Source organism: Canis lupus (genome assembly GCF_003254725.2).
Source record: "Canis lupus dingo isolate Sandy chromosome 14 unlocalized genomic scaffold, ASM325472v2 SANDYCHR14.02, whole genome shotgun sequence".
NCBI lineage: Eukaryota > Metazoa > Chordata > Mammalia > Carnivora > Canidae > Canis > Canis lupus.
The window spans coordinates 36,035-51,654 of record NW_026019393.1 but is presented as its reverse complement, the minus strand read 5'-3'; positions in this window follow the sequence as shown (position 1 = coordinate 51,654).

Genomic DNA, 15,620 nt, shown 5'->3' with positions numbered 1-15,620 from the left:
TATGATATAGTGTCCCTCTTCATCACTTACTACAGTCTTTGTGAAGAAATGTAGTTTATCTGATCTAAGGATGGCTACCCCTGCTTTCTTTGGAGGACCATTGGAATGGTTCGTTTTTCTCCAACCTTTTATTTTCAGGCTGTAGGTGTCCTTATGTCTAAAATGAGTCTCTTGTACACAGCAAAGAGATGGGTTTTGCTTTTATATCCAGTGTGAATCGGCAGTTGCGCCTTTTGGTGGGGTCATTAAACCCATTCACATCCAGAGTTACTATTGAAAGCTATGTATTCAGTGTCATCATGAAACCTATTCAGTCCCTGTTTTTGTGGATTGTTCCCTTGGACTTCCTCTATTACAGAATCCCCCTTAGTATTTGTTGCAGAGCTGGCTTCGTGGTCACGTATTCTCTCAGTTTCTGCCTATCTTGGAAACTCTTTATCTCTCCTTCTATTATGAATGAGAGCCTTGCTGGATAAAGTATTCTTGGCTCCATGTTCTTCTCATGTAGGACCCTGAATATATCCTGCCAGCCCTTTCTGGCCTGCCAGGTCTCTGTGGAAGGGTCTGCTGTTATACTAATACTTCTCCCCATAAAATTTAGAGATTACTTGTCTCTTGCTGCTTTCAGGAAATTCTCTTTATCTTTTGAATTTGCAAGGTTCATTATTAAATATCCAGGTGTAGAGCGGTTTTTATTGATATTGGGGTGGGATCTATCTTTAAATATCATTAAATAGCAGCTCCCCATCTCTTTCTCCCTAAGGTCCTGGAAGCCACCTTCCTACTTTCTATTCCTATGAATTTGACTACTTTAGATAGCTCGTATAAGCGGCATTTTAAACTAAATCTGACCTATATTTTTATTACATATACAGTCACAAAAGCCATGGCAATATGATTTTATATGTTAGTATATTAGCACGTTAATTGTTTCAAAGAGCTTGCATTGATAGTAAGTCTCCCTTTATTCAGTACTTTCTCTCCTGTCACCCTCTTTCTCAGACTTCCCACTCTTCGAACCCTTTTCATCATGGCCTTCAAAACTCAATCCCACTGTAAACAAGCATTCTGTACTCTTAGTATTAACTGAAACCTCACTTCCCTGGAGAATCTTTTCTCTCTCTAAACCTATAATGAAGGCTCTTTGTTCTCTTATAATTCACACAGTCCAAGGCCATGGTGATGAGGTATAGGAAGGAGTATATAAGTTAATAGTTAATAGTCTTTTGGTTAGTAGTAATAGAGACTCAGACTAATGTCTAGCATAAGCTTAAAAAATTATGGACCTATATAACTGAAGAGAGGTATTCTCAAAGATGCAAACAAATATCAGAAATATTATTCCAACTTTCAGCCATTATTTCTACTTGTCTCTGCTCAAAATAATTTTCTCAGGATTCTATGGCCATCTTCTAGGCAGTGGGCAAGACGGCTGCTGATAACAAGGTCACATCATCTTTACCCTCATCTTGAAGAGTACATCTACAATTCAGAAGTACTGTAGTTGAATAGCTTAGGTAATAAAGCTATTCTTTGATCCAGTTACTTTCTATGCAAACACTTTCCATAACTTTCTATTGGTCCAGCCTGGGACATAAGTCGACTAATTTGTGAGGCTGAACACCAAAATAGATAGCTCCTCCAAAATCACATGAAGTTCATATCTTCAAAGAAAAACATAACAGGCTATCTACTAGAGAAGAAGTGGCATTCTTTAGCACCTCATGTTAGTTTGAAATCATGTCTTCTTTATCTTCCTCTAATAAAAGCTAACAAACCTCTCCTCCTTTGAGACATGTTAGCCAGCTCCTATTCTCAGCCATCTACTGCCATTGGTCAATACTTAACTTAAATCGGTTTGGCACAAGTTTTTTGAAATATTTATCATCATAGTGTACTACTTCCATGTCCATTTGGATGACTTCCCCAATAGTCTAAAGTCTTAAGTTCATAGTTCCTTGGTCCCCTAAAATCTAGTCATCTTAATTTTCTTTTTTCTAAATCTTATCAACCATGGAAATCTTCTTTTTAAAAACCTTAAGATTCTAGTGTTAATCTCTCTGACCACAAATTCTGACTTTCTCCCAACATGTCCACACAGACATCCAACAGAAACATCAAGCCTGATGTCTAATTGATAAATCATGGTAGACTGTATTAAGATTGTGCCCCAGGCACTGCTACAGTTCACACACCTTGTCTCTGACCTGCTTGCCCACCTGACAAAGAGCAGCTGCCCATCAACAGCGATTCCAGCTCTGGCCAGATCTCCTCCTTTGGATTTTCTGAGTCCTAGTCTAGGTGTACATGCAATAACATGTAAAAGGCACCAGCTTCCATCTCAGGTCATCCAGATGTTGTGAGCATCAAACAAGTTCCCTCTGGCCACATGAGTTCTAGTTTGTTTCCTCAGGTTCCACTCTGTCTCTATGGATCTCAGCTTGCATTTTCCTTTCCTATGTGTCCTGATGACCTACACTAACTGCAAGCCCACCATGATATGCAGAGGGGACTTAAAGATATTATTTCTCCAGTTTCCTTTCATGATGATTAGCAACTTTTCTCTGATCTTCTAACATCACTGTTAAGATTTCTGTGCCTCCAGGTTCTTGTACACTTTGTATGATCTAATCCCTACAATAAATCTATTTCATATCACTCATAGGGGTACTATGAGTGATAGTACCTAGTCAAGCTGTAACTGAGACACCTGACTGGAGGTTATTGCACAAAACTCTGAGAAGTATCTATAGAAAAATAAAAGTCCTTTAAGAAGCAAAAGAATTCACATCAAAGGAGAATTTATATTCTTAGATGTGTTTGAAAAGTTCTGTATGATTGGAAATGAGAGGAATAGCAGGACTAAAAAACACTCATAAATTTTATGTCTCAAATCACTTAGGATGCTATTTCTATGTATACTCATCCCTTTTTCCATTCCACATAAAATCAAGAATCATTAACAATTTTTTACTAACTGGTCCTATGCTTTTCCCCACCAACCTCAACCAAACATTTTATGTTACATCTCAGTACAAAATGGTAGATTCAGCCTATTTTCAACTTTTCTTCTTCTGTATACCCCATAAGATTACAATAAGGATTATCTAAAATTATAAAAACACAATAACTAAAGAAAATAGTGGGGGCATCCAAAAACAAGTACTTTAACATATTTCTGGAATATGGAAATTGAGAAAGAATACCTCTTGTGCTAAAGCTCTAACCCAAAACAAGAGAGAAGGAGGTTTCAGCAGATATGGGAAACACCTTGTCCAGCAGAAATCAAGATGCTTCAGAATAGAGACTATAGGTAGAAGAAAGGTCAGGAGAAAGTGGACATGAAAACGAGATTAAATGAAGACCTGTATAAGACATAGACACCTGTCTTTTCACACAGAATGACTTGTAGTTAGGCATTTCACTGGTGCCAGAAAGCAAAGCCCCTCTCCTTCTAGTATTAGCTAAAAGAAAAGGCAGTTGGCTCACTTCCCTCTAACTATAATGTAAAGCTTCTAGCCACCAAACCTCTTCACATACAGAACACACCATAACCTTTTAATTCCCTCAGTTTTAAATAGAAATGGGCAACAAATGACTACCAGAAAACTGAGGGAAGGTTGCAGTGTAACAGAAAGACCAAGATAAATAGCAAAATTTTCCCCTAAACAAAAAGAATATCCAGGAAACAGCAGAAGAGAGCCTTAAGTAAAACTTTAGTGTCCTTACACACAGAAGATACTAAAGAAAAGATCAACAAAATTGAGAATCAATATAAAGCCTAATTATTAAGAATTCTAAAGACATGAGAACAATTTATCAAAGAATTAAAATAAGATAATTCTCCAGAGATGAAAGGAGGACCTGTCTCCAATCTGGTAGGGTCTACTTGCAACCAATGGTATGAATTTAAAAAGATCCACACTTGGGCACATTATTATAAAACTTCAAAACTCCAAAAGTTAAAAGATATTAGAAAGCTTCCACAGAGGGCTGGGAAAGACAATTGTGTACACAGAAATTAGAATCAGAAGCATTGATTCCTGGGATGTCTGGGTGGCTTGGTGGTGGAGTGTCTGCCTTTGGCTCATTCTGAGGTCCTGGGATAGAGTCCTGCATCAGGTTCCCAGCAGGGAGCCTGTTTCTCCCTCTGCCTGTGTCTCTGCCTCTCTCTGTGGGCTCTCATGAATAAATAAATAAAATCTTTTTTAAAAAAGCATTGATTCCTTTTTGTTTTATTAGCGACACCACATAGTACAGCAATATTTTTAAGGTTCTGTGGGAAGCTTTTTTCCAACTTAGCATTCTCTACCCAGCCAAACCATTAATCAAGTGGGAGAGAATGAAAAAGAACTTTTTGGTCTGAAAGCACTGATAGATTTATCTCCATACCCACTTCCTTGGGAAGTTCCATGAGGAGTGGTGACAGGTGTGAGAGTTGTGTGAGGTAAACCCTCATGACTCATAGCAGGATGACACTAGGAAGTGTCAAAGTTGATAAGTCAAGAAATCGCATTATACATGATTTATTGGAGACATGGAGTTAACCACCAGAATAACAAAAAAATTGAAGTTGTAAAAGTAGCGACTTCTAAAGAAGGACTTAGGTGGTAGGGTAAACCCTTCAGTACAACTTTAACCATGTACATATATTAACCTGAATTAATTTTTATTTTATTTATTTTTATTTTTTTTAGATTTTTATTTATTTATGAGAGTCACAGAGAGAGAGAGAGAGAGAGAGAGAGATAGGCAGAGACATAGGCAGAAGGAGAAGCAGGCTCCATGCAGGGAGCCCGACGTGGGACTCGATCCCGGGACCCCAGGATCACGCCCTGGGCTGAAGGCGGCGCTAAACCGCTGAGCCACCCAGGGATCCCCCACAGTGGAGAGTTTTTCCTCCTTTATCGAATATTATTAGTTGACCGTAAAGTTGAGGGTCCACTTCTGGGTTCTCTATTCTGTTCCATGATCTATGTGTCTGTTTTTGGGCTGGTACCACACTGTCTCGATGACCACAGGGGGGATCCCTGAAGTAATTTTTAAATGTACTACCAGAGCTCCAATTAAAATTCTTTGTCTAATGTTTTATAATATTAACTACACGGACTGTGGTGAGCAGAATGATGCCCACAACAGGACCACATCTTGTGAATATGTTATCTTATGTGGCAGGAAGGGACTTTGCAGATATGATTAAGGTTCAGGATCCTGAGATGGGGAGATTAGCATAACTTAACTAGATGGGCCTGACATAATCACAAGGTCCTTAAAAGTAGAAGAAGAGGGCAGCCCCGGTGGCTCAGCTGTTTAGTACTGCCTTCAGCCTGGGGTGTGATCCTGGAGACCCGGGATCGAGTCCCACGTCGGGCTCCCTGCACAGAGCCTGCTTCTCCCTCTGCTTGTCTCTCTCTATATATCATGAATAAATAAATAAAATCTTAAAAAAAAAAAAGTAGACGAGGAAAGCAGAAGGGAGTCAGAGGAGATGTGACTAGGAAGAGTAGGTGGAGAGGTGTAACTTTGCTGGCTTTAGAGATGGAAGAAGATGCCTACGTTTGTAGGCAGTCTCTGGAAACTGGAAAGGCAAAGACATTGATTCAACCCCGGAGACTCCAGATAGGAATACAGCCCCGTTGACCCCTCAATTTTATTTCAGGAAGATCCATGGCATGCTTCAAACCTGCCAAAGCATAAGAAAGATTTTTGTTTTATTTTACCATGTTTGTGGTCATTTGTTACAGCAACAATAGAAGACTAATACATGGACTTACATCTGACTGGAATTAACTACTTTTGATGTTTTCCCATCTTAGAGTATTATTTTCCTTTCAGCTATTATGATCAGGTTTTCCATTTTAAAGGGCAGCAAAACAGACCCTTTGCTTTTCCTATTTTATAGGTACTGGCTTTTTTGTTTCATATTTCAGGCAGTTTACCACCATAGTATCAAATCTTCCTTGGTATCAATTTTGGATCCATTATAATGTGTCTATTTTCAGTGAAGGCATGATGGAACATTTTTTGATGATCTTCTTTCCTAGAAACCTGAATAATTTCATCTGATTGCCCATGTCTTTTTTCAAGAGCTTCAACATCCAGAAACCACATTTTCAGAAACAAAAAAGAAAGTGATTAAGTGAAAGAAAAAGTGATTCTGTTTTTTCTGACACAATTAGTTTTATTTCTCTGTATCGAGTCTTCTAGACGTAACTTCAGGTGTCACAGCAAGGTCAGAAGCTTTTGCTAAACACTCCACTTAACAATCATGTATTTTCATTTAATTATACCTTAACGTAATTTTATGGTTGTCATTATATATGTACTAATCTTCACTTTCTCTAAACTGAAATTCTCTTTGCCTCTTTGTGGGGAAAACATGGACTTTGAGCTAAATATACCTCTATTCCATACCTGGCTCTCTCATTTATAGTCTACATAACCTTGGGCAAGTTATTTAACCTCTCTGAGCTTTCTCCAACCATAAATACAGAGGTTGTAATGCTTTATACTGCCTACCTCACCTCTGCACTACTGACTTTTTTTTAATAATAAATTTATTTTTTATTGGTGTTCTATTTGCCAACATACAGAATAACACCCAGTGCTCATCCCGTCAAGTGCCCCCCTCAGTGCCCATCGCCCATTCACCCCCAACCCCCACCCTCCTCCCCTTCCAACACCCCTAGTTCGTTTCCCAGAGTTAGGAGTCTTCATGTTCTGTCTCCCTTTCTGATATTTCCTACCCATTTCTTCTCCTTTCCCTTCTATTCCCTTTCACTATTATTTATATTCCCCAAATGAATGAGACCATATAATGTTTGTCCTTCTCCGATTGACTTATTTCACTCAGCATAATACCCTCCAGTTCCATCCACGTCGAAGCAAATGGTGGGTATTTGTCGTTTCTAATGGCTGAGGAATATTCCAGTGTATACATAAACCACATCTTCTTGATACATTCATCTTTCGATGGACGCTCTTTGTTGTAAGGAGCTGTCCTCGTGTTTTTCAGCAGCCCTGGTCTCTCTATTCCTTAGATGTGAGTACATCCCCCACTCCTTGTTACAATCAAAATTTTTTCCAGACATTGTCAAATGCCCCCCTGGGGCAATGATTACTTGTTTGTTGAGTGGGTTAAATGAAATTATGTGAGTCATTTAGCACGTTTTGACACATAATAGGTACACAATAAATGTAATTTTTGTATTATTGGTAGACCTGGCTTCTCAAGAATGACAACAACCACATTGTATTGCATAAAAACAAAGGATGAGAAATCAGAGAATGAAAATTTTTAAGTTATTATTATCAGGGGTAAGATTGGCTATAATTCAGAAAGGAAATAATTCAGTATTAGTTCGATTAGGATTATAGGAGTTTGGTTGTGCCTATTCTGAGGGAAGGAGAGGAGGGAACGTGAGTAAGTTAAAGCATTTGTGAATTTGACAGATACCAATTTCAACACTAGCTGACATTTTTTTCTTCTTTTAGTCCCCCGAGAAAAACACAGCCATTGGAATTATTTTTTTAATAATAAATTTATTTTTTATTAGTGTTCAATTTGCCAACATACAGAATAACACCCAGTTCTCATCCCGTCAAGTGCCCCCCTCAGTGCCCAACACCTATTCACCCCCATCCCCTGACCTCCCCCACCACCACCCCCAGTTCGTTTCCCAGAGTTAGGAGTCTTTATGTTCTGTCTCCCTTTCTGATATTTCCTACCCATTTCTTCTCCCTTCCCTTCTACTCCCTTTCACTATTATTTATATTCCCCAAATAAATGAGACCATATAATGTTCGTCCTTCTCCGATTGACTTATTTCACTCAGCATAATACCCTCCAGTTCCATCCACGTTGAAGCAAATGGTGGGTATTTATCGTTTCTAATGGCTGAGGAATATTCCATTGTATACATAAACCACATCTTCTTTATCCATTCATCTTTCGATGGACACCGAGGCTCCTTCCACAGTTTCAGCCATTGGAATTTCAAATTAAATTCAAGCCTTATTTCCAACTGTCTGATAATGTAGAAAGAGTTCAGCATTGAGAAACAGGCAGGAAAATGTCTAAACATTCTGAGCCTATTTCCCTATCTGCAATATAAGGAGCAATAATATTATTACTTGATAGTGTTTTGTGAATATTCTGTGTTTCATCTGGCAACCTACAATAGAAATCAAGGATTAAGCACCTGAGACCCTACCATTTATCGGTACCTCCTATGAACCAGGCATTGGTTGAAGAGCTTGGCATATATTAACTCATTTATCTTTAAAACAAAGACAAGAAATCCAAGAGCAGGACAGCACTAATCTAACCCTTTTTTTAAAAAGGCACCAAGGTGCTAAGGCACTTGCCAAAGGTCACATGACCAGGGGGTGATGGAGCTAGAATCACAACCTTCCAACTCCAAAGTCTAAACTTATAACAAGTAACATTTCCTAACTCTTATCCTCGCCTAGTTAGATATATATAGCTGGAGTCTGCATAAGGTCCCTTACTTAGGTTGATGGAAATGCCTTTTCACTTTGTTTTAAAGAATTTTGGGTTAATAAAGAAGACAGATGTGATAATTCAGATTCCAAACTCTGGATTCAAAGTCTTGTGTAAATTTGGATCACAGTGAAGGATAAGAGCCTGAACATTTAACAGACCAGAAAGGAGAGTGATTAAAGACTTACAGTGACCAAATAGCTAGGGATTAATTGCTTACAAAGCAAGTTTATTTTTATTACAAGAGGTTAATTCATTTATGGATCATGTGCAAATCTTTTACAAAGTGTGGGGAGAAGTTGGAGCAGAAGCAGATATCTCTGAAATGTTCTCACCTTCCTGAGAGTCTATAGGTTTTAGAGAGATGTACATGAAGAGAAAATAAATGAAAAGAATATACATGGTTTTGGGTTTTTTGCTTTTTGGTTTTTTTTCTGGGTAACTGTTTTACTTGTTGAGACACATATTAGAGATGCCCCATTAGGAAAAGTCCTTCTAATATTACATTCACTGCAGTATTTAAAACTAAATGCTTATGCAATTTTTTTTTTATCACAATCTTTGTTAAAAAATAAATCCTATATTAAAGAAACATTTTGTTCAAAATTTGCCTAAAACAAGAAAAATACAAATATTTGCTTTTTTTTTTTAACACAAATTGTGAAAAGCATGTTGGGTTGAATAATAAATTAGAGTCAGACTAGGAAGGGCCCTCAAAGCCATTCTAAAGAGTTGTGAAGGTAAAGTAGTGAATAATGAGGGTAGAAAAAAAGAAACTGTATCTGAGGGACATCTCCCAAGGAGAGTGGATAGGTCCCCAAAACTGATTAGATTTAATGAGTGAAGCAAAAGGGGGAGCAGAGTAAGACTCCAAGGTAGATAAGTGGTGAAGCCATTAGCCAAGACTAGGCAAGGCATCCCCTATCCCCTGAGAGGAGAAACAGTGGAAGAAAGGGAATAACAAGCGATAGAACGACTTCAGTTTTAGAAATGTTGAGATGGTGCTTAATACACAGGTGTAAATAGCTGATGCGATACTGGGTATATGAATCTGAGTTTGCAATGATTACAACCATAAGAATTTTATTTATTGCTAGACTCTACGCTAAGCATTTTGTACTCTGTGGCAGAAGCTGCTATTTCTAAATATATGTGCTCCCTCAATAACTATATTCACCTTTATTGATATTAAAAGAACCCATGATTTGTGGCTAAGTACATAGCTACTTGGAAAGAGACTGTGTGTCCTAATCTTCCTTGGCTAGGTGTCATCATGCAACTAAATTCTGACCAATGGCCTGGAAGTGGAAGTGTTCTCAAAAAAGCCTTTCCTTATCTTTCTTAATGCAAGAATGCAGACAATGACATGGCTAGGATAGACAGATACTTAGATATGGAAGTCATCCATAGTACAGCAACCACACAAACCAGTACCTGCATACCAGGAGCACCACGTCAGAGCCCTAGGCACCTAGTGAGATTTATTCGTAAGACAAAAGTAATTTGTCTCTTGTTTAGACTACTAATATTTGGATGTTCTGCTTTTTAAAACAAAACCAAATCTTAACTAGGTCATGTACATCATCTCATATAATCCTCATAACAACACTATCATACCTAATTTAAAAGTGAGGAATGAGGGGTGACTGGGTTGCTCAGTGGTTGGGCATCTGCCTTTGGCTCAGGTCATGATCCTGGGGTCCTGGGATTGAGTCCTAGATGGGGCTCCCAGCAGGGAACCTGGTTCTCCCTTTGCCTATGTCTCTGCCTCTGTGTGTGTGTGTGTGTGTGTGTGTGTGTGTCATAAATAGATAAATAAAATCTTAAAAAAAAAAGAAGGGAGGGATGAGCCTAAGAGAAATGAAGAGAGAGATTTGCCCAAGGTCATCCAAACAGGTGAAAGTAGAGCTAGAATTTAATCCAAGAAATCCAATGGCAGAGGCCATGCTCATTATCCCTAAGCTTTAGGAAACCATCTACTCTTTGATCTATCCAAAGGCATCCCACCTAGATAAAAATCAGTCGTTTCATTTTTTAACTTTTTCTTAAACTATAATATACGTAGAGAAAAGAACACGTCCCTATTTTTTAAATGAGGAGCATATTCAAAGTGTTATCTGGTTTCTAACCTATACTCTTCTTCCTCATTCATGTGCTCATTTTCCCTTGTCCCCAGATGACTATGTAAGCACCATTCTTTCCATGTTTATTTTATGACCCAGAAACACATTATTAAAGTACTCTGGAGACTTCTCTTTTGTAGGCTAGAAAACCACAGGTCCTTATGCTTTTATTTATAGATTTAATTTTCCAACTACTTGAATTATTCCCACTGTAAATCTTTAAGCATTCTTTAATCCCTCTCAATCTTTTACCTAAGTACCCTTCATGGTGGCAAACTGAGCAGCATATATGGCTTGAGAATGGGTTTTTCACAGCACTTCCTTTGTGCCAGGCCAGGATTCATGCATTAGGCCACCCATCATATTGAGTAGATTTAAATACTTGGTGAGTTAAGAAGTTCTTTCTGTTTTTCGGAGACAAAGAGAGCTTTGTGTCATTGCTGAAAAGCCACATAAATAACTTGAAAACAAAGAGTTTGTCAATTACAATCTGTTCTTTATATTTTCAGGATTTGAATTTGGTTAGCCATAATCCACTAAAAGTCATCTGTAGACAGGAAGGCATGGGAAAAAGTGGTGCAATAGTTTCTTTCTGGGACAGACCCAGGGGGTCAGCAAATAGGGAGAGGTACCATGCTCGAGAGGTACAATTTCCATGGGTTAGGACATTGTCATGAGGAGGAATAAGCTCAAGAAATACAACTTGCTGTCACACACCCCCAGAAAAATCCAGGTGCCCAAATAGCTTATATTCAAAAGAAAGATCTATGCCACTGTGAAATTCTAAAATTTAGAAGTCTAGAAGTTAATTTGTTTCCAGATATTTGGGTAAAAATTTTCAGAAAAGAAACATGCCTTTTGCTAAGAAGGAGTACTCAGAGGTAAGATTAGAATCTCAGAAGGTTCTCTAAAGATGCTCAGAAATATGGAAAATTGAAAGTTGAAATTCATCAACACTGTAAATTAATTACAGAGATGAAATAATCTTACAGGAAAGAAACAAAATTTACATGCAAATAGATAAATAATGTGAAAGATTTGCAAGTTCTGGAGATACTATCATTAAAAGTGATTTTTATTATTTTAGTATAATGATAGGAACATGAAATTTAGATCCAAAAGTCATGTGCATCACACAAAGAATGGATCTCTCTAATATATGAAAACTGCTGTTAATAAATTTAAAAAAGACCTATCACCCCAATGAAAAGGGACATGAAAAGATAGTTTATAGAAGAAAGACAAATAGTTCTTCTATATTTGACATAATGCTCCACTGTACTCAAAATATGACAATAAAAATTAAAACTACCAATGAAATACTTTTCATCTCTCAAACTGGCAAGCATCAAAAAGTGTAATAAAACATTATTTGCAAGACTGTGAAATAGACCCTTTCATAATTGCTGGCAGGAGTGAAAATTGATCCAATTTCTTAGGAGAACAATTTGGCAATATCTATCAAAATTACAAAGGTATACATCCCCTCACCCAAAAGCTTTGCACCTACATCCTTAAGTCATCTACTCCCACATCTTGAAATGACTTGTGTTCAAGGCCTTTATATTGTAGCATTTTAAAAACCCGAGTATAGCTGACACACATTGTCACATTAGTTTCAAGTGTACAACATAGTGATTAAAAATGTTTAATCATTTTGCTATGTTCACCACAAGTACAGCTACCATCTGTCACCACACAAGGCTATTGCAGTATCATGGACTATATTCATTATGCTGTGCCTTTTATTTTTCTGACTTATTCATTCCCTAACTGCAAACCTGTATCTCCCACTCCCTGCACCTCGCCCCCGTCTCCTCTCTGTCAACCATCAGTTTGTTCTTTGTATTTATAGTCCCAATTCTGCATTTTTTTTTGTTTATTCTTTTTTGTAGTTTTCTTTTGGATTCCACATGTGAGTGAAACCATGGTATTTGTCTTTATCAATCTACCTTATTTCACTCAGCATAATATCTGCTAGGTCCATCCCTCTTGTCTCTGAAGGCATGATCTCATCCTTTTTATGGCTGCATAATATTCCTCTGTGTGTGTGTGTGTGTGTGTGTGTGATATCTTCCTTCTTTCTTATCTTTTGATAAGTGTCCTATTGATGGACACTTAGGTTGCTTCCATATCTTGACTATTGTAAATAATGCTGCAGGAAACATAGCGATGCATATATATCTTTTCAAATTAGTGTTTACATTTCCTTTGGGGTAAATATCTAATAGTGGAATTATTGGATCATATGATATTTCCATCTTAATTTTTTGAGGAAGCTCTGTACTATTTTCCACAGTGGCCGTCCCAGTTTATATTCCCACCAACAGTATACAAGTGTTCCTTTTTATCCACATCCTTATCAACACTTGTTTTCTTGTCCTTTTAATTTTAGCCATTCTGATACATGTAAGGTGATATCTCATTATGGTTTTGATTTGCATTTCCCAGATGAATGCTGTTGAACAACTTTTCATGTAGTCTGTTGGCCATGTATGTTTGTATATATTGTAACATTTTTACCATGATGAAAGATTTTAAACTATTTAAATCCTCACTGGTAAGGGCCTGGTTTGATCAATAGTGAATCACTCAATCAATGCCCTACTTAGTTGTTTCAAATAAAAATTGAAGATGAATTCTTTATGCATAGATCTGGAATGATTTATGTGCAGAGTTAATAGGTGAAAGAAGTAAGGTACAGAATAAAATGTATAGTATTTTAGCATCAGCATAAAAAATAGTAGAGGAGACTTCTATTCACTAGTATATGCATAGAATATCTCTGCATAGATAGCCAACTAACTAATACTAACCTAATGATATTGCCCCAAAAGGAAAATGGGTGGGTGGAGGACAAATGTCAGAGGGAAATTTTCTCTGCATAACTTTCTGTATCTTATAAATATTGACCATAGGAAAGTAGTGGTTCTTTTTTATCTAAGAATAGTTCACATACAATGTGAATTGTTTTTAAATTAAATAAAAGCTAGATTAAAAAATCATCTAGGCTTGGGCTCTGCCTCTCCAAGAGTTATTTTAACCTATTTTGAAATACAATTTACTATTTTGGAATTTCCCTAGCAATAAATGGTACTTCTTGCCTATCACACATTATTTCAGGGAACCAATGAGAAAACAAGCATGAGAGCACTTTGTAGACTATAAAGTACTATGCAAAGGCAAAAAAAAAAAAAATGTGTATATATAACAGTATTGACTGAGCCTACTGTACTGTAAAATAAATACCTAATATTCTAATAGTTTTGTTGAAACTCAGTTTAAGAATATCGTACAAATTCTAACCCATTTATTTGCAAATTGTTTATTCTGGCTCCAAACAATGACTTTTTTTAGCCTTAAACACAAAAAAGAACTCACCTCATGTCATGTAATATTAAAAGATAGTCATGTGTAACTCAAACAATAACACATTTAATGTACTAGGAAAGGGAACACCTAGGTGGCTCAGTCCAGTAAGAGTCTGCCTTCAGCTTAGGTCATGATCCCAGGGTCCTGAGATGGAGCCCTACATTGGGATCTCTGCTGAGCAGGGAGCCTGCTTCTCCCTCCACCTTCTCCCTCTGCACCCCCTTCCTGTTCATACTATCTCTCTCTCTGAAATAAATAAATTAAATAGTTTTTTAAATGTTCTAGGAAGGCTTGTGATCTCAAAAAATCCTACTGTGAGGATTTGCTTACCAGGAAGAGAACTTTTAAAGAATAAACAATTACCCAAAACATGAGAACGTATGTATATAAATGCAAATTATCATATATCGAATTTACCCTAGAAAGAGATAAATGCCCCATGTACATTCTAGAATGAGAATGCCATGTATGATTCATTTTCTTGCCAACTTCTGTTGATTGATGATATCTTCTTGTATCATTCTGTTGAATGAGATTCCAAGGCAAACTCTGGACTTAATGGGACAATATGCAGCAATAATTATGTCTGCCATGTATGTGAGAGTAAGGAATAGTTGGAAGGCCAGACACAGTCACAACTGCTCTCTACATTCGCATATGTTTCCCCTTTCTGCCCTTTAGCACCATAATTTTCTACAAAAAGATTGCTAGGAAAGAGGTTCAGGATAGGATTTAGGCAGACTGGTAGTAAGAAAGAAAGAGGGATCCCTGGGTGGCGCAGCGGTTTGGCGCCTGCCTTTGGCCCAGGGCGCGATCCTGGAGACCCGGGATCGAATCCCACGTCAGGCTCCCGGTGCATGGAGCCTGCTTCTCCCTCTGCCTGTGTCTCTGCCTCTCTCTCTCTCTCTCTCTCTCTCTCTGACTATCATAAATAAATAAAAAAAAAAAAAAAGAAAGAAAGAAGTGTTCTCCTCCCTAGACTTCCTTAGCAAGAAGAAAGGATGAAGAGATGGAAGAAAAACTTGTTTGGAGCTCAGTTAGTTTTTCACTCTGGTTATTATCACGACTAGTTCATATCAATTCTACTAGATTTCATTTATATACAATGTAATCAATGAAGGTCAAGAAAGTCCAAACAGTAGCTCATTTAAATCAACATTAGAATCCACAGAAGTTGAATGATCTCCTTTTTGTGTATGTCTCCTTTTTTTTGTTTTGAGATTTTTATTTTTATGAGAGAGAAAGAGAGAGAGCGCCAAAGCCTTAAAATGTATATACTTTGATTCTCTATTTAAACTTTAAGGGTATGTGGTCTAAGTAAATAAACATGGCTACATGAAGAAGATAATTAAGGAAATGCTTGTCGCATAAAAGTTTATAGCAGCAAAACTTTTGAAACAACCTAACCAGCTAAAAATTGGGGATTGGCTAAACAAATTGTGGGATATCTCTACAAAGGAATCTATTGTCATACCCATGATGTAGCAGATTATCAAATCAAAAGATGCTCCCTAATCACCAATAAGTGACAAGAGCAATTATAAATTATAAAAGGAATGCATAATATAATCTTCTTTTAGGTGATACTATAATATTGTTGAAAGCCTACATACCAAAATATT